The sequence below is a fragment of the Choloepus didactylus genome, chromosome 1, assembly GCF_015220235.1.
Source record: "Choloepus didactylus isolate mChoDid1 chromosome 1, mChoDid1.pri, whole genome shotgun sequence".
Taxonomy (NCBI): Eukaryota; Metazoa; Chordata; class Mammalia; order Pilosa; family Megalonychidae; genus Choloepus; species Choloepus didactylus.
Window position 1 is genome coordinate 33,782,156 of NC_051307.1, and position 25,656 is coordinate 33,807,811.

Here is a 25,656-nt window from a genome sequence, read left to right on the forward strand (position 1 = left end):
TAAGGAGACACAGGAGGGAAGGATCTGCCAATATGACCTTCACCATCCCTTTCCCTCACATTATGAAGATATTTCCTTATTTTTCCTTCAAGGTTGCAACCAATATTCTTAGCTTTTCTTGTGGGGACGTTGCTTATTTCAAGATACCACACCTACTCATACAAACTAAAAGAATTCCTCCATTAAATTTATGCAATTTTATTTAATGACTTTTAAACTAAATTAAATAATTCCGTCTTATATGGATTATGTACTATTCCATTTCCCTCATTTATTTATTCAGTATTTATTCAATGCCTTGAATGTGCCAGATTTATTGAAATCATATTTTCCCTAATCCATCATCATGCTCTCAACACTCTGCCTCAGCCTCTTAAAACAGCTACATAATTGGGCTTTATGTCTCTAGAATCACTAACCCTATCTAAACTGCAATTTGACCACCATTGCTCCTGGGCCAAAAATTATTAAAAATTATTCAATGGCTGCAAAGTACAGGTATCTCTGCCCAAAATTTAATTTTTTTATTAAAGAAGTTATAGATTTATAGAAAGAAAGATCATGCAGCCAATACAAAGTTCCCATATAACCTCTCCTATTATTAACATATTGCATTAGTATTGTACATTTGTTACAATGGATGAGAGATTATTGTAATTGTACTATTAACCATGGTGAACTATAGTTAAACCCTAGTTTACCTCACTGTTTGTGTTATATAGACCTATGATTGTTTGCCTTTTTAATTTTCAATCTAGCAACATATGTACCACTTAACATTTCCCCTTTTAACCACATTCAGATATATAATTCAGTGGTGTTAATTGCATTCACAATGTATGCTACTGTCACCACTGTACATTACCAAAACTTTTTCAATATCCCAAATAGAAACTCTGCACCAATTAAGAATTAACTCCCTATTCCCTACCCCCACACCAGACCCTGGTAAACTGTATTCTACACCCTGTTTCTATAAATTTGCTTATTTTAGTTATTTAATAACAGTGAGGTCATACAATATTTGTCATTTTGTGCCTGGTTTATTTCATTCAACAGGATGCTTTCAAGATTCATCAAGGTTTATTGATACGTGTTGCATGTATCAGAACTTTGTTCTGTTTCACAGCTGAACAATATTTGGTTGTATGTATATACCACATTTTGTTTATCCATTCTTATGTTAGTGGCCACTTGGGTTGCTTCCATCTTCTGGCAATTGTGAATAATGCCGGTATGGGTATTGGTGTACAAATATTTGTTTCAGTCCCTGCTTTCAATTCTATTGGGTATATACCTAGAAGTGGGATTGCTGGGTCATATGGTAATTCTATACTTAACTTTCTGTGGAACCACCAAAATGTTTTCCACAACTAAGGCCCTTTTCTACTCCCTTCCATATCCATTGTTGTACTTGATGCTCATGGCATAAAGAAATGAAATTAATGACTCTGTTACATAAACAGACTTTCACAAATTAATGATCCAGGAGGAGATAGCTCAGGATGAGAAAGTCACTAATAAGTGTTCAGTGATTTGCTTACACACAAAGATTGGACCCAACCACACCACTGTTGCTAACTCATAAGATCAATTGTGTGAAAGCAAAAGCAAATGATCTAGATGATTAGGGATCATCTAGCACAAAGTTTTCCAAACGTTGTTCCATAGAACATGCCTAAAAGACAGCAATGGTTGCTATGTGGAACAAGTATTCTGTGGTCAAGTAATCTGGGAAAATACAGAATCAAACAATGGCAAGTTTCTTCCCTGCTGGGTTCTTAAGAACCTTTAACATCTAACCTGTATTACATAAGAGTTTTAATATCCAGCATTTTCAAAACATTTGACCACAGAACCTATTTAAATAGAATATCTTATAGTATTAGTGTTCCACAGAACTGACCTGAGAAACAATTGTCTCACTACCATAAAGACAATGTAGTATTTAGTAATTTGTTGAGCACTTCTATGAGTGAGACATCTTTCTTCAAAGATGAATAATATATAGTTCCTGCTGTCATGAGCTACAATTTTGTCTGCAGTGGGAGGAGAAAGTCATAAACTAGAAAATCACAATAATTATAACATGTGGTGGTTAAGTTCATGTATCAACTTGTCTAGGTTTTGATGTCCAGCTGTTTGGGCAAACAAGTACTGGCCTGATTATTACTGTAAGAATATTTCATGGATTTGAATCATCATTAAGCTGATGGCATCTATGGTTTATTACATCTACAGTCAACAGGAGATTGCCTTCAACAATGAGAGAAGTCTGATTCAGTCAATTGAAGGCCTTAAAAGGAGAACTAGGACAGGGCAGGATGGCAGAGGGGTGAGGTCTAGGTTGTAGTTACTCCTCTGGGGCAGTTGGTAGAAAGCCAGGAACTGTGTGTATCAGACACCACAGAGGAATTTGAGATTGGACAAACTTCATACAACACTCATGAACCTGTGGAACAGCTGAGATCAGTGAAATCTGTAAGTTCTCATGGCCAAGGGGCCTGCACTCCTCCCTGCCAGGCACAATCCCAAGGGAGGAGGGGCTATTGGTGCTGGGAACCAGGAGGGAGAATGAAAGCTGCAACCATAGATCAACTGAGAGCAGACACCAGAAAATCTGAGAGCAGTCAGCACAGTGGGAGAGGAGATAGGGCTAGCAAAACAGCAAAAAAAAAAAAAAGGAAACAAAATAAAAAGAGACATTTTTGGAGACAGGTGAACATAATACAGAGAGGCGCAGGGCTCAAACAGAATCAGACACATATGCAAATCCAGGGAGGGAGAGCCCTTGTCTGAAAAGCCAGCTTCCTTGCTGTCTTGGTTGCTCCTTAATCCCCCTCAACTCCTGGTCTTCTAGCATTTCAATAGCTCATTAGATCTGCAAGGACTGTAACTAGTCCACACTGGACCCTTCCTTTTTTTTTTTTTTTTTTTTTTAATTTTTTTTCTAAAACAATTATTCCAGGAAGCCCACTACAGAAAGCCTCAAAGATTTGCAATTTGGGCCCAGGCAAGAGTAGAGCTAAGATAGCTCTGAGAGACAAAGGAATAAGTCTAGTGGTGGAGAAAATTTGCTAAACACCATATCTTCCCAGCCCTTTTGGGAACTCAGATACCAGGGGTTGGAATTCATTAACTAGCTTCAGTCAGCCACACCCCTGACAGGGACAGGGTCACCTGGAGAATTAAAGACTCCCAGACTCATTACACTAGTGGGGAACTGTGGGCTGGCAAGCAGCACCTGCTGGACAGAATAGGAGAAGCACAGAGTCTAAAGGACTCACAGGATGGTCTCATTTTCAAGGAAACTCCATACCCTCCTCCTGAGACCTGGGCCCCTCTGGACTAGGAAAACCTGACTGGGGCTGACCATATCTGAGGAAATCACCACACAAAAAGGCTATGTAAAGGCAGGGCAAGAAACAGAAAAACAAGAGGTGAAAACCTCTGATCAATTAAACAGAATTTAAGTTAAAGGTCTAGAATAAGTTGAACTCAAAACCAAAGGTTAGAGAACAAAGCCAATCAACAAGAAAATCCCAGGTAAAAGAGTGAAAACAAGCTCCAGAATGAATTAATCAAGAAAGTCTGATGCCTAGACAGCTTAAGATAATGAACCATACTAGGAAACATGAAAATATGGACAAGCCAAAGGAACAAACTAATAGTTCAACTGAGATACAGGAGTTGAAGCAATTATTGCTAAATCAATTCAATGAGCTAAAGGAAGAACTAATTGGAGATGTTCAAACAAATCTAAATCATTTCAAAAAGCAAGTCAATGAAATGAGGAAAGATATAACAAAAGAGACGAAGGATGTAAGAAGGACACTGGACAACCATAAGGAAGAATTCATAAACTTGAAAAAACAAATGACAGAACTTATGGGAATGAAGGGCATAATGGAGAAGATGAAAAAGACAATGGAGGGATACAACAGCAGATTTGAACAGGCAGAAGAAAGGATCAGTGAATTGGAAGACCTGATATCTGAATTCACACACATGAAAGAACAGATGGTGAAAAGAATGGAAAAATATGAGCAGGATCTTAGGGATCTGAGTGACAACACAAAACACACAAACATACATGTTATGGGTGTCCCAAAGGGAGAAGAGAGGGGGGAAGGGGGCAGAAAGAATAATAGGAGAAATAATCACTGAAAATTTCTGAACTCTCATGAAAGATGGAAAATTAAAGATTCAAGAAGGACACCACACCCCAAACAGCATAGACCCCAATAGACATATGCCAATACACTTACAGATCAGTTTGTCCAGAGTCAAAGACAAAGAGAGAATTCTGAAAGCAGCAAGAGAAAAGCAATCCATCACATACAAGGGAAGCTCGATAAGATTATGTACAGATTTCTCTGCGGAAACTATGGAGGTGAGAAGACAGTGGTATGATATATTTAACATACTGAAAAAGAACTGCCAACCAAAAATTCTATATCCAGCAAAACTGCCCTTCAAAATTGATGGAGAGATTAAAATATTTTCAGACAAACAGACACTGAGAGAGTTCATGTGTATGAGACCGGCACTACAGGAAATACTAAAGGGAATGCTACAGGCTGATAGGAAAAAACAGGAGAAAGAGGTTTGGAGAAGAGTGTAGAAATGAAGATTATCAGGAAGGGTAAAAAGATAGAGAGGAAAAAATTAGACATGACATATAAAATCCAAAAGACACAATGAGAGAAGAAATTACTGCCCTTCCTTATAGTAATAACACTAAATGTTAATGGATTATACTCCCCAGTAAAAAGACACAGAGTGGCAGAATGGATTAAAAAACAGGACCCATATATATGCTGTCTACAAGAAACTCACCTTAGACACAAGGACAAAAATAGGCTGAAAGTGAAAGGTTGGAAAAAGATATTTTATGCAAACAGAAAAAAACAGGAAAAAGCAGGAGTAGCTATATTAATATCAGACAAAATAGACTTTGAAAGTAAAACAGTTAAAAGAGACAAAGAAGGACACTATATATTAATAAAAGGGTCAATTCATCAAGAAAACATAACAATCATAAATATTTATGCACCAAGCCAGAGTGCCCCAAAATTCATGAGGTAGACACTGAGGACACTGAAAGGAAAAGTAGATAACTTCACCGTAATAGTTGCAGACTTCAATACACCATTCTCATCAATAGATAGAACATCTAGACAGAGGATCAACAAGGAAATGGAAATGTTGAGCTGTATGATAAATGAACTAGACTTGACAGACATTTATAGAACACTACACTCCACAACATCAGGATACACATGCTTCTTGAGTGCTCATGGTACATTTTCTAGGATAGACCACATGCTGGGTCACAAAGCAAGCCTCAACAAATTTAAAAATCTTGATATTATAAAAAACACTATCTCAGATCATAATGGAATGAAGTTGGAAATAAATAACAGGCAGAAGATTATAAAATTCACAAATATATGGAGATTAAACAACACACTCTTAGAAAACCAGTGGTAAAGGAAGAAATTACAAGAGAAATTAGTAAATACCTCAAGGCAAATGACAATGAAAACACAACATATCAAAACTTATGGGATGCTGCAAAGGTGGTACTGGAAGAGAAATTTATTGTCTTAAATGCCTATATTAAAAGAGAAGAAAGAGTAAAAATTGAGGAATTAACTGTCTACCTGGAGGAACTAGAAAAAGAACAGCAAATAAATCCCAAAGCAAACAGCAGGAAAGAAATAACAAAGATCAAAGCAGAGATAAATTAAATTGAGAACAGGAAAACAATAGAGAGAATCAACAAAACCAGAAGGTGGTTCTTTGAAAAAATCAACAAAATTGATGGACCCCTAGCTAGGCTAACAAAAAAAGAGAGAGAGAGAGAGAGAGAGCAGATGAAAATAAATGCAATCAGAAATGGGAAAGGAAACATAACTACTGACCTTGCAGAAATAAAGGAGATAGTGAGAAGATACTATGAGCAACCATATGCTAATAAACTGGACAACTTACATGAAATGGACAACTTCCTAGAAAAGCGTCAACAACCAACATTGACCCAAGAAGAAATAGAGGACCTCAACAAACCAATCACAAGTAAAGAGATTGAGTCAGTCATCAAAATCTCCCCAAAGAGAAAAGCCCAGACCAGATGGCTTCACATGTGAATTCTACCAAGCGTTTAAGAAAGAATTCATAACAATCCTGCTCAAACTCTTCAAAAAAATTGAAGAGAAGGGAAAGCTACCCAACTCATTCTATGAAGCCAACATCACTGTAATACCAAAATCAGACAAAGATACTACAAAAAAAGAAAATTATAGACCAAGCTCTTTAATGAATATATATGCAAAAATCCTCAACAAAATACTCACAAATTGAATCCAGAAGCACATTAAAAGAATTATACACCATGACCAAGTGGGGTTTATTCCAGGTATGCAAGGCTGGTTCAACATAAGAAAATCAATTAATGTAATACACCACATCAATAAATCAAAGGAAAAGAACCACATGATCATCTCAACGGATGCAGAAAAGGCATTTGACAAAATTCAACATTGTTTCTTGATGAAAACACTTTAAAGGATAGGAAAGGGAATTTTCTCAGTATGATAAAGGCAATATATGAAAGACCCACAGCTAACATTGTACTCAATGGGGAGAGACTGAAAGCTTTCCCTCTAAGATGTGGAACAAGATAGGGATGCACACTGTCACCATTGTTATTCAACATTGTGCTGGAAGTTCTAGCTAGAGCAATCAAGCAAGAAAAAGAAATAAAAGGCAAACAAATTGGAGAGGAAGAAGCAAAACTTTCACTGTTTTCAGATGACATGATTCTATATGTAGAAAATGCAGAAAAATCTACAGCAAAGCTATTACAGCAAAGTGGCAGGCTACAAGATCAACACACAAAAATCGGTGGTGTTCTTATACACAAGTAATGTGCAAGAAGAGGAAGAAATAAAAAAAGTTCCATTTACAGTAACAACAAAAAGAATCAAGTATTTAGGAATAAACTTAATGAAGGCCACAAAAGACCTATACAAAGAAAATTATAAGAAACTGCTAAAAGAAATTGTTCAGGACCTAAAGAAATGGAAGAATATACTGTGTTCATGGATTGGAAGATTAAATATAATTAATATGTCAACTCTACCTAAACTGATTTATAGATTCAATGCAATACCAATTAAAATCCCAACAACTTACTTTGCAGAAATAGAAAAACCAATAACCAAATTTATTTGGAAGGGCAAGGTGCACCGAATAGCCAAAAATATCTTGAGAAAGAGGAACAAAGTGGGAGGTCTCACATTACCTGACTTTGAAGCATATTACAAAGCTACAGTTCTCAAAACAGCATGGTACTGGCATAAGGACAGAGATACCAACCAATGGAATTGAATTGAGTGTTCAGAAATAGACTCTCATATCTATGGACAATTGATCTTTGATAAAGCAGTCAAGCCAGATCAACTGGGACAGAGCAGCCTCTTCAATAAATGGTGTTTGGAGAACTAGATATCCATTTCCAAAAGAATGAAAGAGGACTCCTACCTCACACCTTATACAAAAATTTACTCTAATTGGATCAAAGACCTAAACATAAGTGCTAAGACCATAAGACTCAGAAGAAAATGTAGGGCACTATCTTAAAGATCTTGTGATAGGAGGTGGTTTCCTAGACCTTACACCCAAAGCACAAGCAACCAAAGAACAAATAGACAAATGGGATCTCCTTAAAATCAAACACTTCTGTACATCAAAGGACTTTGTTAGAAAAAGTAAAAAGGCAGCCTACAAAATGGGAGACAATATTTGGAAACCACATATCAGATAAGGGTTTAATATCCTGAATATATAAAGCAGTCCTACAACTCAACAACAGAAAGACAAACAACCCAATTAAAAAATGGGCAAAAGACATGGACAGACACTTTTCTGAAGAGGAAATACAAGTGGCTCAAAAACATATGAAAAAATGCTCAACTTCACTGGCTATTAGGGAAATGCAAATCAAAACTACAATGAGATATCATCTCACACCTACCAGAATAGCCATTATCCAAAAAACAGAAAATTACAAGTACTGGAGAGGATGTGGAAAAAGAGGCACATTGCCTCTTTTTTATTCATTGCTGGTGGGAATGCAGAATGGTGCAACCACTCTGAAAGACAGTGCGGAGTTTCCTCAGGAAGCTAAGTATAGATTTGCCATATGACCCAGCTATTCCATTGCTAGGTATATACTCAAAGGAACTGAAAGATAAGGCACAAAAGGATATTTGTAAACCAATGTTTATTGCAGCATTATTCATGATTGCCAAGAGATGGGAGCAGCCCAAATGTCCATCAATGGATGAGTGGATAAACAAACTGTGGTATATACACATGATGGAATATTATGCAGCTGTAAGACAGAGCAAAGATATGGAACATGTAATAACGTGGATGAACCTTGAGGACATTGTGTTGAGTGAGGTTAGCCAGAAACAAAAGGACGAGTATTGTATGGTCTCACTAATATGAAATAACACTAATGAGCAAACTTTGAGAGTTAAAAGGTGATAACACAGGCTACCAGGTGATAGAAAAAGGGTAGAGATCAGGCATTTGACGCTGAAGAACTACAGAAATGTTCAGCAGGATTGATTGTATACATCCAGAAATAGGATAATACTGTGTGAAGGTAGCACAATATTGTTAAGTACATGGAACAAAGATATCTGTGAGTAAAGCTGAAAGAGATGGGATAGAGGAATGTATGATACCAGAGGTAAAGATAGATGATGAAGACTGGGACTATATAGCTTGGCAAAAACTGGAATGGCCAATGACTGTTATTGCTAAATGTACAAATATAAAAATGTTCTCACATGTGGGAGAACAAATGAATGTCAACCATGCACAGTGTTGAAAAAGGGATGGTATTTGTGAAAAAAAAACATAATCAAAACAAACTGGAGTCTATGGTCAACAGTAACATTCCAATATGCTTCCATTAAATGTAACAAAGGCAATATACCAAAGTTAAATGTGTATGAGAGGGTGATATAAGGGAGGGATATGAGATTCTTGGTAGTGGTGTTCTTTTCTATTCTTACTGTTATATTGTATTGTATGACATTTTTATTTTTCTTTTTATTATCTTTTTTATTATTCACCAAAAAAAAAAAAAACTTTTTCATAATAATCAATATGTTCAAGTGCTGACTGTGGGTTAAATGTACAACTATGTGATGATGCCATGAACAACTGATTGTACACTGTGGATGGTTGTATGTTATGTGAATAGATCTCTATAAGATTGTAGGAAAAAATATAAATAGAGGTAAAAGTGCTGAAGAAAACATGGAGAGAGGGATGTACCTTTTTATTGTTGATGAGGCAGAATGGTATAGCCTTTCTGGAGGTCACTATGGTGGCTCCACAAGAAGCTAAGTATGTGGGGCCTTAAGGTCCTACACCCTCATTATGGGGTATACATTTGGAAGATCTGAGAGCAGAGACATTTGCACATTGGTGTTTATGGAGGCAGTATTCATGATTTGCAATGGATGGAGGTGGCCTAAGGGTACACTGACTGAGGAACAGAATGGTGAACTGTGGTGTATGCATTCAATGGAATATTCAACAAGAAGGGTTGAAGCTGTGAGACACATGATGAGGTGAATGGATCCTGCAGATAGCATGTTGAGTGAAGTACACCAGAAACCAAGGCAAACACTATAATGCCTCATCAATATGGACTAACTACAATGTGTAAACTCAGAATTGAATCTTACAGCACAGCCTAATGGGGAAATGATTAATATAATGGTTCCTGGTTTGTAAGCTCTTACAGCAGTCAAATCTATTCCTAAATTGTAATGGCTATCTCCAAACTCTGAGATGTTGCTCTCTTAGTGTATAACCCGATTGGTCTCTGGAACATTGGGTATCTGTGTTACACCTGAAACTCAGAGGTAGAGCTTGGCAGATATGAATATCAGTATTAACGCATACAACAACTGTTAAAAAAAAAAAAAAAAAAAAGCTGAAATAGAGCCCAGACTTCAATTAGAGATATGAATAAAGCAGATCTGGTTAAGACTGGAGCAAATCAGGACAAAGAATAAAGGTTGAAACTGACTGTATGTTAAAACTTCAACTTCCATGTGAGACCAAGGGAAGAGATGTTTATTTGGTGTAGGATCTATATTTTCTAAACAATATAACTTCTATAGTCAGTTTGTTCAAACACTAAAATTACATGGAACTTTGAATAGGAAGTGAGCTATGGTAGGTCTGTATAGATTAGAATGAAATAGCAACACATCCTAAAGTAATTTGGGTGGAGAATAAAAATATATATTCAGGACCCCCCGGTTTGACTTCCTCACTTGGATTGTTGCTGATGTTCTCACAAACATTGGGGACTGACGGCTTGATGTGCTGAGCCCTCTGTCTTGGATCTGGACCCTATGAAGCTTGTTGCTGCAAGGAGAGGCTAAATCTGCTTATAATTGTGCCTAAGAGTCTCCTCCTGAGTGTCTCTTTGTTGCTCAGATGTGACCCTCTCTCTCTAACTAAGCCACCTTGGCGGGTGATCTCACTGCCCTCTCCCCTACATGGGACCTGACTCCCAGGGGTGTAAATCTCCCTGGCAATGCAGGATATGACTCCCTGGGATGAATCTGGACCCAGCATCTTGGGATTGAGTACATCTTCTTGACCAAAAAGAGGATGGGAAATGAAACGAAATAAAGCTTCAGTGGCTGAGAGATTTCAAATGGAGTCAATAGGTCACTCTGCTGGACATTCTTACACACTATATAGATAACACTTTTTAGGTTTTAATGTATTTGAAAAGCTAGAAGTAAATACCTGAAACTACCAAACTCCAATCCAGCAGCCTTGTCTCCTGAAGACAATTGTATAACAATGTAGGTTACAAGGGGTGACAGTGTGATTATGAAAACCTTGTGGATCACACTCCCTTTATCTAGTGTATGGATGGATGAGTAGAAAAATGGGGACAAAACCTAAATGAAAAATAGGGTGGGATGGGGGGTGATTTGGGTGTTCTTTTTTTATTTTTATTTTTCATTCTTGTTATGATTCTTTCTGGTGTAAGGAAAACGTTCAAAAATAGATTGGAGTGATGAATGCACAACTATAAGATGGTACTCTAAACAGTTGATTATATACCACAGATGACTGTATGGTATGTGAATACATCTCAGTAAAACTGAATTAAAAAAAAAAAAAAAAAAAAGAGGAGAACTGATTATTTCAGCAATCAGAAGGAAGAGTTAAGAATTTCTGGGGAATTCATGGAAAACCTTCACTGGAGTTTCCAGCTTGCAGCCTGCACTACAGAATTCAAACTTGCCAATCTCCGTGGTTGTGTGAGCCAAATCCTATAACAAATCTCATAATATTTACATTATATATACATATATATATATCCTGTTGGTCCTGTTTCCCTGAAGAATCCTGACTAATACATAATATAAAAGCAACATGATAAATGCTACAAGATATAAAATGCTACAGTGTTGTCAAGGAAAGACATCAAATCTAAAGGAACAAAGTGGAAGTTTTGAAGGAGAGTCAAGTGTTAGACCTGGGTACTAAAAGGAGGTAGGGTTGTTAGAGCTAGACAGGAGGTGAGAAGTGCAGGCCACACAAAGGAACAGAATGAAGGGGAGAATGAAGACAGAAGAGCACAAAGCATGATGATAACTAACAGTGAACTAATTTGGCTGGAATGCAAGGCACGCATGAAAGATGGTGGACTCAAAAGGAAGAGTTGAACTGGAGCACTGAAGTCTACAAATGCCATGTTAACTTGTTGGCTTTTGTTTAATCAACAATAAGAAACATCAGATAAACCTCACTTTATTGTGCCCAAACTTACCATTTATATCTTGATCACAGTACTTTCCACTTTTGATGTTAGTTATCTGGCCATATATCTGTTGTTTTCAACAAACTGAAAGTTCTTCAAAAGTACTATATAACATCTGTAGCCCTAGAGCCTTGAATGTTTTCAAAAACATAATAAATGCAAGAATAAATTCAAGGCTGGATATTTTGAAGACTTATCAAACAGCAACATATTGAATGCATTTGAGGGGATAGTGACTGGAGGAAGAAACACCACTTAGAAGTATATATCGTGAGTCCTGGGGAAATTGAGGTTTCAACCTAATTTAGAAGTATTATTATGTCATATTTAATATGACATAAAGCAAGATGCTAACAAATAGAGTGCTTAAAATATTTGGTATCATCAAGACTCTTAAAGCATGCAATTCATCTTAAAATATCATAACAGGATAACTAATTGAAATATAAATACATACATGTATTTTATTTTACTACTAAATAAAGATACTAAAGAATGAGAGGCATTTTGCCTCTCCATATCTGAACTAAGTAGTCAGACATTATTGTTCTGAGATTAAGGCCCTTGGTTAAGCAAAGTGATATAGATTCTTCACATTTCAGAGGTTTTGCTAAAGAGAACCCTATAGTATATATTTTTTTCTGTTATTTCTTTCTAAGGAGAGGGAGGGATAAAGTTTGTATCCTTAGGTCCACCCACACCTGACTACAATAGAACCTATGGATTTCCCATTTCTTTAAGCCAATAAACTCTCTTTTTGTGCTTAAATGAATTTTAGTTTTGTTCTTGTACCTTGAATGAGTCTTGACTAATACAAGTCACCAGCAGGATTATTTGGAAGGTGGAGATCCATTAAAAAGAGACAGAGAAGCTGTTGCTGGCAGCCCCGAGCAAGAAATCTTGTGAGTATTCCCAAGTATGGGGAGATGCCAGGGATTTGAAAGTTTATCAGTGACAAACAATGGTGTTCCATTGTCTGCAACTCTCCAGACAAGAATGGCTGCTAGATGTGCCTACTGATCCAGAAATTAGACTGGTGGTCAGAAAATCTTAGCGAAAGTCCCATGTCCTCAACTTGGCTGAGAAACAGAGTAATTTCTCCCCACTCCACACACACATTTCCCCCTTCCTCACCTCCCACCACCACCACCCCATGCCACCCCTGCCTCCCCTGATGTATTGAAAACCAAAGAGTCCTAATTTGGGGGACTTACAGACTTCACAGAATTTTCTCTCTCTCCATAATGATTGGGCAATTCATATACTGATGACTTCAAAACTTAAACTAAGAAATTGTTTTATTTCTTTATCCACTGGGGTATTATAGAGTAAATTCATACCTAATTCATATTTTTAAATACCAATGACTAGTTGAGACTCCATTGTAAAAAAGAAATCAAATACATCTTTATTCCTAACATCTTCATTTAATTCTACAAAACTGATTTTCGTAACAACAAGCATTCTAACTTGAAATTTCTCAACTAAATTCCTCATCAGTCTGAATTTCACTTAAAATTATACTGACAATATTTACATAATTCTGTGGTTCAAAACAAAAGGCAAATAATCCAGATTTCAAAATTAGATATGTATTTACATAAGAAGAAGAAGCTTTCAAACAACTAAAAGTGGTCACCTCTGAGGAAACTTTTTTCCAGTTGCTTGTGTTTTTTTAACTCAAATTCTTTTTGTTCTAGTTTGCTAATGCTGCTGAAATGCAAAACACCAGAAACAGATTGGCTTTTATAAAAGGGGGTTTATTTGGTTACACAGTTAGTCTTAAAGCCATAAAGTGTCCATCATCAAAGGGTACCTTCACTGGAGAAAGGCCGTTGGTGTCTGGAAAACCTCTGTCAGCTGGGAAGGCACATGGCTGGCATCTTTGCTCTGAGGTTGTGTTTCAAAATGGCATTCTCCAAATGTCTGCATCAGCTTCCAACAGCCACCTTCAAAATGTCTGTCTCACCTACAGCTCACTATGAGCTCCTTCTGTCTGCTTATATAGTTCTCCAGTAAACTAAACAAGGCCCATGCTGAATGGACAGGGCCACACCTCCATGGAAATTATCCAGAGTTATCACCTACAGTTGGGTGGGTAGCGTCTCCATAGACACTGAACCAATAGGTTCCAACCCAATCCACATTAATATGTCTGCCTCCACAAGAATGCATTAAAGAATATGGCTTTCTCTGGGGGACATAATATATACAAACCGGCACACTTGTTTTCTAAAATCATCAAATTACTTAATTTTAGAGGATTCCTTTAGTGGTGTTTTTGGCAATAAAAAAATCAGAAAAGTATGTGAAATTGTATAGAGCCCATTATTAGGGAGAGTAAACTAGTTCCAAATAATGAATAATTCACATTATTAAACCTCATTTTGAATCCAAAGTGAAAAGAAGAGCTTTGGAAAAGCAGATCTTTAAGATTATGCTTTCAGTGAGATAAACAAACTAATAGGAAGTGTATTTTGCTGGGTAAAGGCAGGCTTACAAAAACTACATCTTTTTCAAACAATGTAGATCACCATAACATGCAAATAAAATATTGTTTTAATTCCTAGTTTTGAACACAAGGCCACTGACTTTGTAGACACTTCCTCCAGTTAGCATAAAATGTGAACCACCAAGGAGATACCCTTTATGGAAAATGTCTCTGTTACAGTACTGTGCATATACAATTATGACATTTTATTTATATACACACTATTATCAGCAAATGCAGAGAAGCAGAACACTGCTTACTTTTCTTTGTGGCTCCAGTGAGCTTGAATCATTAGGGATCTTTGGTTGTGTTTCTATCTCTGTCTCTTTCTCTATCACTCTCTCTTTCTGGATCCTTTATATAAAGCACATACCTGTTTTATGATATTTTTTCTGCACTTAAACAACAAGGTAGAAGACGGTTATGCCACAATTCCTAATTTGTACAGCTTCTCCCAAATTGCAGTTGGAATAGTTTGGGTCCAATTTTAGATTGCTGGGAAAAGGGCATGATTTTGCCCAGGAGAGGCAAACACCTGGTGCAATCTTCTACTAACAGGTGATAATAGTATAATACAAACGTGTATAATATAATATAAATATGGATATCAAGGGACACCTGAAAGAACCCTGTGAACAAGCATGGAGAAGAGTGGAGTGCATTCTCAGGGAAAGTACCTTCAAAAGGTATTTACAAAGGCAATATGGGAGGTTTTTAATGATTGCTCTCTTTTCAAAAGCCTCTGAAGGATGGCTTTAGCATTTAATCAATATGGCATAATTACACCCTCTTTTTTGTACTGTAGATCTTGTATAATATAGGTTTTGTGACCTCAAAATTTCAGTAGCAGGAAACTACCCTCTTGGCCTACCTCCATGTACCATGGCTAATACTTTCGTAGTATTAATGTATACGGAGTGGGTGGCAGAGTAGCACAGAGAATACTTCATCTTGACTAAGTCCATAGAATACAATAATAATGGGGTGACCAGGGATTTTTACCTTGCTTTTAAAAGATAAAGCACAAATCAAGTCATCTTAGGAAGGATTAATGCACTTGCTTTACTTTGGAATCAGTTTACATAAAATTGATTGAATGGACAGAATTTTTTTTTTTCCATTTAGATGCCAGGTTTATTTAAATAAGATTTGTGATATCTTTCCATAAGTGTATTTTTCTTTTGGCTCTATTGAAAAAGGGAACATGAAATCATGGCAAGTATGGGTTCTGTGAAACATAAAAAGGTCAGGACTGAGAGATTTCTAATGTAACTCACTCCCCTCAGAAGGTCACTTGAGGACTTGTTACGGCAGTGAAGAACATGATGGGCCATGGAGCCAGGTAGACCTGCTGTTTTCAAACCCCAACTTCTGGCTTCATTGTATCTTTTTGTTGCTGTTGTTAATTTTTTATTTTAAAAAGTTGTATGTTTACAGTAAAATCATGTGGAAAATATAGAGTTGTCATATATCCCAACCCACATGCAGTTTTCCCTGTTAACAGTTTGCATTAGTGTGGTACATCTGTTACAGTTGATGAGACAATATCATTATAATTTTACTATTAATTATAGTCCATTAAGTTAGGGTCCACCCTTTACGTTGTAGAGTCCTGAGGTTTTGAAAAATGTTAATTCTAGTAACATATAAACAACCTAAAGTTTCCCCTTTTAATCATATTTAAAAATATAATTCTGTGCTAATACATTCACAATGCTAACTTCAGCATCATACATTACCAAAACTTTCCATCACCCCAAATTAAACCCACTACCAATTAAGCATTAATTCCTCATTCCATACTTCCATCCCAATCCCTAATAACCTGTATTTAAATTTCTATCTCTATAAATATGCTTATTCTAATTATTTCAAATCAGTGAGATCATACAATATTTGTTCATTTGTATCTGATTTATTTCACACAAAATGATGTCTTTGGTGCCTCTCACCTCCCTCTTCTTTTGCGAGAGTATCTGCATGCTCCACTTGCATGCAAACTAAATAAACTTTCTGCCTGCTGATTCAATCTGTGCTGTGCTCTTGAATTATTTCTCACAGCATGGCCAAGAACCTAGGAGTTAAATGCCTATGACATCTTTTGGTGAGACAGCCAGGAGACACTTCTCTCCAACAGTCTGGACTGATGAGTCATGGCTATTGATGAGGAACCTTGGCTGTGTACTTTCAGTTTTCTTGTTGCTTGGCTTCTGTGTCTCTAGGAATCTGAGGACTCTGACCCAGCTCCCCCAGAACATAATGTCAATCTACTCTGAGTTCTCTGGCTCCATTCTCAGAGGTGGCAGGAGCCCACCTCCATGCCATGCAGATCCAAGGAGACTCAGAGCAGTAGGTGATACTGCCCTTGAGACCTGAATGGAAGCTTTTCCCCATGTTATTCAGGAATCCAATGGAAGCCAAGTTGAGTTCCCCCATTTTTTTCTCTTTGTCTCTGACTCTCTCTCTTTCTCTCCTCAGTTCTCAAAGACTTCTCCACACTCTCTCCTTTCCTACCCTTTGAGGACTACCTCTTGCTCCTTGCTTGCCTAATTGCATTTCCTTCCCTTTCAGACACTTCTTCCTACTGTATCTGTTCTTTTTTTCACGTCTTCAACAGAGATCCTCTTCCCTCTAGTAAAGTCTCCTTCTTTCTCCTCTGTCTGGTTTTTGATGTCTTCTGAAACATTCCATCTTCTGTAACACAGGATTCTGGGCTAAGGATTCTTGTACCAAACAAGGTGTTGTCTTTACCATTCTAGGGAGTCACCTCTAGTCTACACCCATGGGAATTAGGTATTTTCCATTGGGAGTGTATACCCTCCAGGCCTTGATCCTTAGTCTCTATTGAGACACATTGTGGCTGGATATAAAGCTTTCATTCTACAGCATTCTTACTTTTTAACTATCAGGAAACAGGAAACTAGAGGATGAAGGCATTCCCAGAGCATCGTCCCAGATTTCTCTCCAGTGGGGGTGGGCCCCCACCTCGGGAGCATAAGTTAGACATCTCCCAGGGAGGAATCCCAGGGACACCTGGTGACTTTACTCATCATGTTCCCAAAGCATTGGGTCAGCATAGAGAAGGACTCCTTGAGAACATTTTCTTGGACTTCTTCTGGGCAAGGCTTGGGAAAGCCCTGGAAGTGTAGGTCCAGCCATCTCTCAGGAAAGGTGTCCCAGGAACACCTGGAAACTCTACTCCCCATGTTCCCAAGACATTGTGCCAGTGGAGATGGAAAAGCCCAGCTCTGATGCAAGTTGGGATGCCAAGCACTGGCACTAGTGAGGCTCCACTATTTCCTTTTACAGAGAAAATGGGAAATGCCAACAGTCAATATAAGCTAAAAGATGGGGAAACACAGCCCTCCAATAGGACTCTCAATTACAATACCATCCTCCAGTCTGTAAAAGATTTGGAAAGTAGTCAGAAATTCCCTGTGCCCAGATGTTTATGGCTCTCTATCAAGACAAGGACCTGAGAGGGACTTTTTGCCTGTGTTATGCCCATTAGAGGAGAAAATCTTCTTGATGATTCCCTTTTAAGCCAATATGGATCATATACTCACATGTTTGCTGGAAGGTATGAGAAAATGTACCACTAAGCCAGTTAATTACAATAAGGTAAGAGAGAGCACTCAGGAGAAAAAGGAAAGCCTGATTCTGTTCCAGGGGAAGTTGGTAGAAATCCTAAGAAAGTATACTAATGTAAACCTGGATTCCTGGGAAGGTCAAATTCTGTTGGGCATCCATTTCAACAGCCAGTCTGCCCCTGATATTCAGCAAAAACTGCAAAAGCTTTCCATTGGCACACAAACTCCCAATAATAACCTGTTAGAAACTGTCTTTTCTGTCTTTAACAATCAGGACAAAGCCGAGGAGGAAGAGAAGACAAAGGGAGGTAAGCAGAAGGCCAGAGAACAGGTTCAGCTTATTGCCATCACTGTTAAAAGTGCCCTGTCCCCTTGAGGGCATGTGAATCATGGTTCCAAGCCTCAAGGGCTTTGTTTCAACTGTGGTCAGAGGACCACTGGCAAAGAGAGTGCCAGAAACTTTGAGAAAACCCTCAACCTTGGGACCTGCAGGGGCCTTTGCCAAAGTGCCACAACATGGGCATTGGGCCAGGGACCGTACTGTCTTCCAAAAGGGGGAAAGGATGGCACCTCGAGTCTGCTTTTGGCAAGCGAAGATGACTAAGGGTGCCCAAGGCTGTATATGGCTCCACTGACTTCAAATCTAACCATTAACCTAGAGAAAACTCGGGTGACATTCCAAGTGACAGGTAAGATTATTGGCTTCTTCACTGATGCCGGAGATTTTTACTTTGTCCTGAACTGCCACTCTGGACCTAACGTCACTTGGACTTGTCTAGTTATGGGAGTTGACAGTAAAGCCAAAACTAGGACCTTCACTACCCCTCTCTGTTTTAGGCTTGAGGACATTCTGGTGTCCCATCAACTTCTCATTGTCCCTGAATGCCTCACCCTCTTCTAGGGAGGGATCTTCACCTCCTGGGGGCCACCTTGAGACTAGTAGACCTGCTAGTGTTTACCACCTTTTTTGTCCCAGGGCCCCTACTAGATCAAGGCCTCTCAGCAGCCCAGAGGAGATCCTTAAAGCTTTTCCCCATTGAAAGCAATATCCCCTTAAATGGTAAGCAGTAAAATTATGGTAAGCAGTCAATTATTGAAAAATTCCTTAAAAACCAACTCCTAATCCTGTGACAGTCACCTTGCAACTCTCCCATCCTCCCTATGAAAAAACTCAGTGGCATCTACTGGCTAGTACAAATCCTAAGGGCCATCAATTTCACAATTCCTATCTACTCAATTGTGCCTGATCCCTATATCCTGCTAAACCAAGTGCCAAAAAGTGCCTCCTAGTTCTCAGTCTTGGATCTTCAGTATACTTTTTTGTATTCCTCTTCATCCTGACTCTCAATGCCTATTTTCTTTTGAATGGCAAGGACCTAACAATAGGATTTCCACCCAGCTCACTTAGACAGTGCTGCCCCAAGGATTTTGAGATTGTCCCCAAATCTGTAAGAATAACTTAGCAACAGAAGTTACTGACCTCCAATGGCTTCAGAGCACAGTCTTGCAGTATGTTAATTTTATGAACTAAGATAATCCTAGTATGAAAGTAAATTTTGTTTGTTGTAGTCATTGCTGACTACATGACCTAAATAGATATGGAAAGTTTTAGAAAGTTTGTGAAAGTGAATTTAGTTGTAGTCATTGCTGACGACAAGCCCTGAATTGATATGGAAAGTAATAGAGTTTGTGAAAGTAAATTTTATTTACTGTAATCAATGCTGATAAAATTTGATAAGCTTGTCTAAGGTAGTATAGTTTTGTTCTAAAATAAAGGGGCTAGTTTTAATAAGTCCTGAATGGATATGTTTTCTCTCTGTTAAAATAATGTAGATGGTTGGTCTGCTCATAATGAAAGGTTATAAGAAGTTTTTCTTAACCATCTGAGTACTCTGTCTAGAAGACAATAATATCCTTGTTAATGTTTATGTTGGCCTTATCCTCCTTCATTTCAAAACAAAAGTCTTCTCACTCTTAAAGGAAAACTGTTACAAAAGATTTATTCTTTCACTTTGTAAAAGTGTGGCACTAAAATAGTTTAACATTACATAGGAAGCGTTTAGGAAGTATTACCATAATTAAAAGAGATTTCCTATCTTTATGTTAAGCTAAATTTAGAGATTGTATAAAATTCCTACAAACTTGACAATATTCTCACTGTCCATCTTATATCCTGATACTAATCTGTAGGATGTTAGACAACAGCATGACATTATTACTTAGTTGATGACCCCAATAAAAGGCAACTATCAAATGTTTTATTCTGAAGGTAGCTTCCTTTAAAAATGCTTATAAAAAAATTAAAGCTTAAATTGTAAGTTCTTATAGCAGTCACATTTACTACTGAACTTTACCTGTTATTTCTAAATTCTGAGATGCCTTGCTCTTTGTATAAACTAGTAGTTCCCTGGAACTTTAAGTATCTGTGTGACATGTGAGACTCAGAATTAAAGTTTTCCAGCTCTGAAAGTCAGCATTACTCCATACAGAACCCATTAAAGAAGCTGAAAAGTAAATCAGAATGCAAAATAAGAGATGATATTGGAATGTTTATTTTGTCCAAAATTTAAATTTTCTGTAGCACACTATCAAATTTAACCTATCTAGCCAGTTTACTTAAACAACCTAATTCAGCTTTAATTGACATGGAAGCTAGAATAAAGAATAAAATCCTGATATTTTGTATGTGTTAATGCAATACCATGATGTATTCCAGAGTATTTTAGACAGAAAATGAAAAAGTACTTGCAAAATCCCATGAGAGACTAGAGAAAAATTTAAAACTATTAAACTTCCCCACCTGGGGAAGTCCTGCTATTCTCTTAAGCAATAGGGGCTCCCAATTTAATAAGCCAAGTCCTCTATCTTGCCATTATAAAACTTGTTTCTGTAATAGCAAAGTTAAGCCAACTTATAATTAATGCCTAAAAGTCACCCCCAGAGAACCTCTTTTGTTGCTCAGATATGCTCTCTCTCTAAGCCAAACTCCGCAATAAACTCGCTGCCTTCCCCCCTACATGGGACATGACTTCCATGGGTATGTCTCCCTAGTAATGTGAGAAATGACTCCCAAGGATGAGCCTGGTCCTTGCATCATAGGATTAGTTGACCAAACAAGGGTCTTACCCATCTTGCTCCTGCTTCTGTTCAGACCATATATAGACTAAAATTTATCACCCAGTTTTGTTCTTCCAGATTAGAAGTCTTTCACAACAAACTCCTCCTCACCAGAGGCTATGCTTCCATTCACCATGCTCAACCAGCCAACCTCAATAGCATAGCCAGAGACTTCCATGTTCCCACAAATGTGGCCTGCGACCCACTGACAGCTTGAAGCAGCTACAGAAGACTGAACATCAGCCCAAATTCCCTTAAGATTAAAGGGACCTAGAATTCTCAGAGGGGGAAGTTGAGGCAGGTTTAAAATTAGGTTGGTGCCTCCTGATGAGCAAAGGGCAAATTTCAAGCAGTCAGGCCACAAGAGAAGAATATTTCTGGAGAAGAACAGCAGTAAACAGCACCTGGGGCCAACTAACTCTGCCTGAATGAGTCATCTATGATCAAGCATCAACAAAGGAGGAAGTAGGGGAGGGTAGTAAAATAGTTAATAGAAATTACAAAGGAACAAGAATCTATAAAAGCAAACCCTTCTCACAGTGTCACACACCTCTTCTGTTGTGAGCGTGTCCACATGCTCCTCTTGCGTGCATACTAAATAAACTTTCTGCCTGCTTACTTTAAAAAAATGTTGTCTTCAAAGTTCATCCATGTTGTCACATGGGTCAGAACTTCATTGCTTTTTACAGTTGAATAATATCCCATTTATGTTTATACCATATTTTGTTTATTACTTCATCTCTTGATGGACCTTTGGGTTGCTTCTATATTTTGGCAATTGTGAACAATGTTGCTATGAACATTGGTGTGCAAATATATGTTTGAATCCTGCTTTCAATTTTTTGGGTATGTATCTAGAAGTGGGATTGTCAAGTCATATGGGTATTCTATAAATAACTTTCTGAGGAACCACCAAACAGTTTTCCACAATGGCTGAACAAAAATTCCCATAAAAAATGAATGAGTGTTCCTGTTTCTCCACATCCTCTCCACACCTGCTATTTTCCAATTTTTGAATAGTAGCAATTCTAGTAGTTCTGAAATGGCATCTCTTTGTGGTTTTCATTTGCATTTCCCTAAAGGCTTATGATGTTGAGCACCTTTTAATGTGCTTTTGGGCTATTTGTATATCTTTTTTGGAGAAAGGTCTATTCAGCCTTTTGCTTATTTTTTTTAATTGTTTGTCTATTTGTTGTTGAGTTGCAAGATTTCCTTATATATTCTAGATATTAAACCCTTATCAGATATCTGGTTTCCAAATATTATCACTGATTCTGTAGGTTGCCTTCTTACATTCATGATGAAGTCCTTTGATGCACGAAAGTTTTTAATTTTGATTAATCTCATTTATCTATTTTACTTTTGTTGCTCATGCTTTTGTTGTAAAGTCTAAGAAACTATTGCCTGACACAGTCCTAAAGATGCTTTCCTATATTTTCTTATCAGGAGTTTTATAATTTTGGTTGTTATACTTAGCTATTTGATCCATTTTGAGTGAATTTTTGCATATGGTGTGAGGTAGGGGTCCACCTTCATTCTTTGGCATAGGTATATCCAGTTTTCCTAGCTCCATTTGCTGAAGAGACCACAATTCTTTACCCAGGGAGTGGACTTAGGTAGTTTGTGTGTTTCTAGGAATTCATCCATTTCTTCTAGGCTATCTAATTTGTTGGTGTACTGTTGTTGATAGTATCTTCTTATAGCCCTTTTTACTCCATTAGGATCAGTAGTAATGTCCTTCTTTTGATTTCTGATTTTAGTCATTTGTGTCCTCTCTTTTTTTTTCTTCATTAGTCTAGCTAAAGTTTTGTCAATTTTATTGATATTTTCAAAGAACCGACTTTTGGTTTTGTTGCTTCTCTCTACTTATTTTTTAATTCTCTTTTCATTTATCTCTGCTCTAATCTTTGTTACTTCCTTCCTTCTTCTCACTTTTGGTTTACATTGCTCTTCTTTTTCTAGTTCTTCCAACTTTGAGGTTAGGCCTCTGATTTGAATTTTTTCTTCTTTTTTTAATGTAAGCATTTAGAGCTATAAATTTCCCTCTCAGCACTGCATTTGCTGCAACCCATAAGTTTTGGTAGGCTGTGTTTTCATTTTCATTTGCCTCAAAGTATTTCCTAATTTCCCTTGTGATTTCTTCTTTGACCCATTATTTGGTTAAGAGTGTGGTGTTTAATTTCCACATATATGTGAATTTTCCAGTTCTACATCTGTTATTGTTTTCTAGCTTCATTCAAGTGTGGTTAGAAAAGATGCAATGTATGATGTCAATATTTTGAATTTATTTTAACTTTGAATTTATCATGACCTAGCATATGGTCTCTGCTGGAGAATGGCTGATGTGCTCTAGAGAATCATGTGTATTCTGCTGCTTCTTTGGTGAAGCATTCTATATATGTCTGTTAGGTATAGTTGTTTATAGTATAGTATAGTATAGTGTAGTTCAAGTCTTCTACTTCCTTATTGATCTTCTGTCTAAACTTTCTATTTATAATTGAAATAGATGTAATTAAGTCTCCTACTATTCATGTATAAACTACTATTTCTTCCCTCAAATCTGTCAATACTTGCTTCATATATTAATGGGCTCCTCCTTTAGGTGCATATATATTTATAACTTTATGTATTCTTATTGAATTGACCTCTTTATCAGTATATAGTGACTTTCTTTGTCCCTTTTAACAGTTTTTACTTAGTCTATTTTATCTGATATTAGTATATTTAACCCAGGTTTCTTTTGATTACTATTTGCATAGTATATATATTTTTATACTTTTTATCTCCTTTTACTTTCAACTTACATCTTTGAATTTAAGATGAGTCTCTCATAAACAACATACAGCAGGTTCTTTTTTTTTTTTTTTAATCCATTCTGCTAATCTCTGTCTTTTCACTGGAGAGTTTAATCCATTTACATTTATGGTAGCTACTGACATGTGGGATTTTCTTCTACCATTTTGCTATTTAGTCTTTGTAAGTCATAATTTTTTTTATCCTTCAATTCTTATGACAATGTCTACTTTCATATTACTTGATTTCTTGCAGTGTACCATCTTGAATTCATTTTCATTTCCTTCTGTATATATCTTTCAGATATTTTCTCTGTGGTTACCATAGTACTTAAATATGAACATCCTAAATATATAATAACCAGGTTTAATTTGATACTAACTTAATTTCAATAGCATACACAAACCCTGATAGACCATATGAGACCCTTGGAATTATTCCTAAAAAAGAACTAGAAGTATCTGATCTCACATCCTTCAGATTTTATTACTTCACTATTTTCTTCTTCTTATGCTCCTTTAATGATTCTTCCTTCTGTAAGTGATCTCTAAATGTTTTTTTCCTCCAATTTCATTCCTCTGTCTTCTCTTTATGTACACTCTGCCTAAGTGATCTCATTCACTCATATGGATTTAAATATAGTTCATATACTATTTCCTGATCTTTCTATGTACTCAGATTCTCCTGTGAGATCCAGATCTATGCATTCAACTATTTTATATACGTTTATTGATGTCTAAAAGCCTTACCAAAATTAATGCACCCAAAACTGAACTTTTAATGCCCTTACCAGAGAAAGTTTCTTTACCCATTACCACTATAGTGTCTTTAGTTCTTTTAACAAGACAAGTTTGTTCATATCTTTATATCCTTTTACATGTCTAGGATGCTCTGCCAGCACTTTATGGTTCTTTCATAAAATTGGCATTTAGTTTCAATGTCACATCTTCAAAGAGGCTTTTCCTGATTATCAAATACAATAAAATTTCCAACCACCTGCCTTGATATTCTCTATCTCAGAATTCTTATTGTTTGTTTCACAGAATTTGTTACAAGTTTTCAATATCTCATTCATTGGGTGCCTGTTGGGGACGATTAAGGTAGCATGTATAAAATCCACCCTCAGAGATGCCGGAGATATGCAACATGACCACTAGGGCTGATGCAATAGCGGCTTAAGTTGCCCTCAGCCTTCTACGGAAGTGATAGCCGTTCGCGCCTAAGATTCGCGCCTAGAGTGCTAGCTTTACTACCTGCCTTCTACCCCAGCAACAGTAGCCACCAATCCTGTGCTAGCCTTACATCTGCCATCTGCCCTAGCAACAGCAGCAGCCAATCCTAAACCGCCACCCGCCTTTGCAGCCACCAATCCTAGGCCGCCACCTGTTCGTACTAGCCACTCCCTCTACCTTAGAGTATATATACCCTGCCTCTTCAATAAAGTTTTGCAGCTTGATCAGAAACCTGTCTTGCTGTCGTTCTTCGTGTCTCTTGTCCCATACCATTCTTCCCTCGCAGGAGCTGGAGCCTCGGTTGATCATCCCGCGGGCCGGGACAACTGGCGCCCAACATGGGGCTCAAGCTTTGCGAGGGACAGAACGCCGCACTCAAGGAGAGAGCTCTCACACTCACCGCACCCGGAATCACCGCGGGGAAGCGCGCTCACGAGACAGATCCGTTCACCAGTCGATCAGTGCCGGCGAAAGGAAAGAAGAAGAAGAAAAGAAAGCAACAAAAGGTAAGCCCCCACCCTCATCATGGGACAATGAATTTCCCAACAC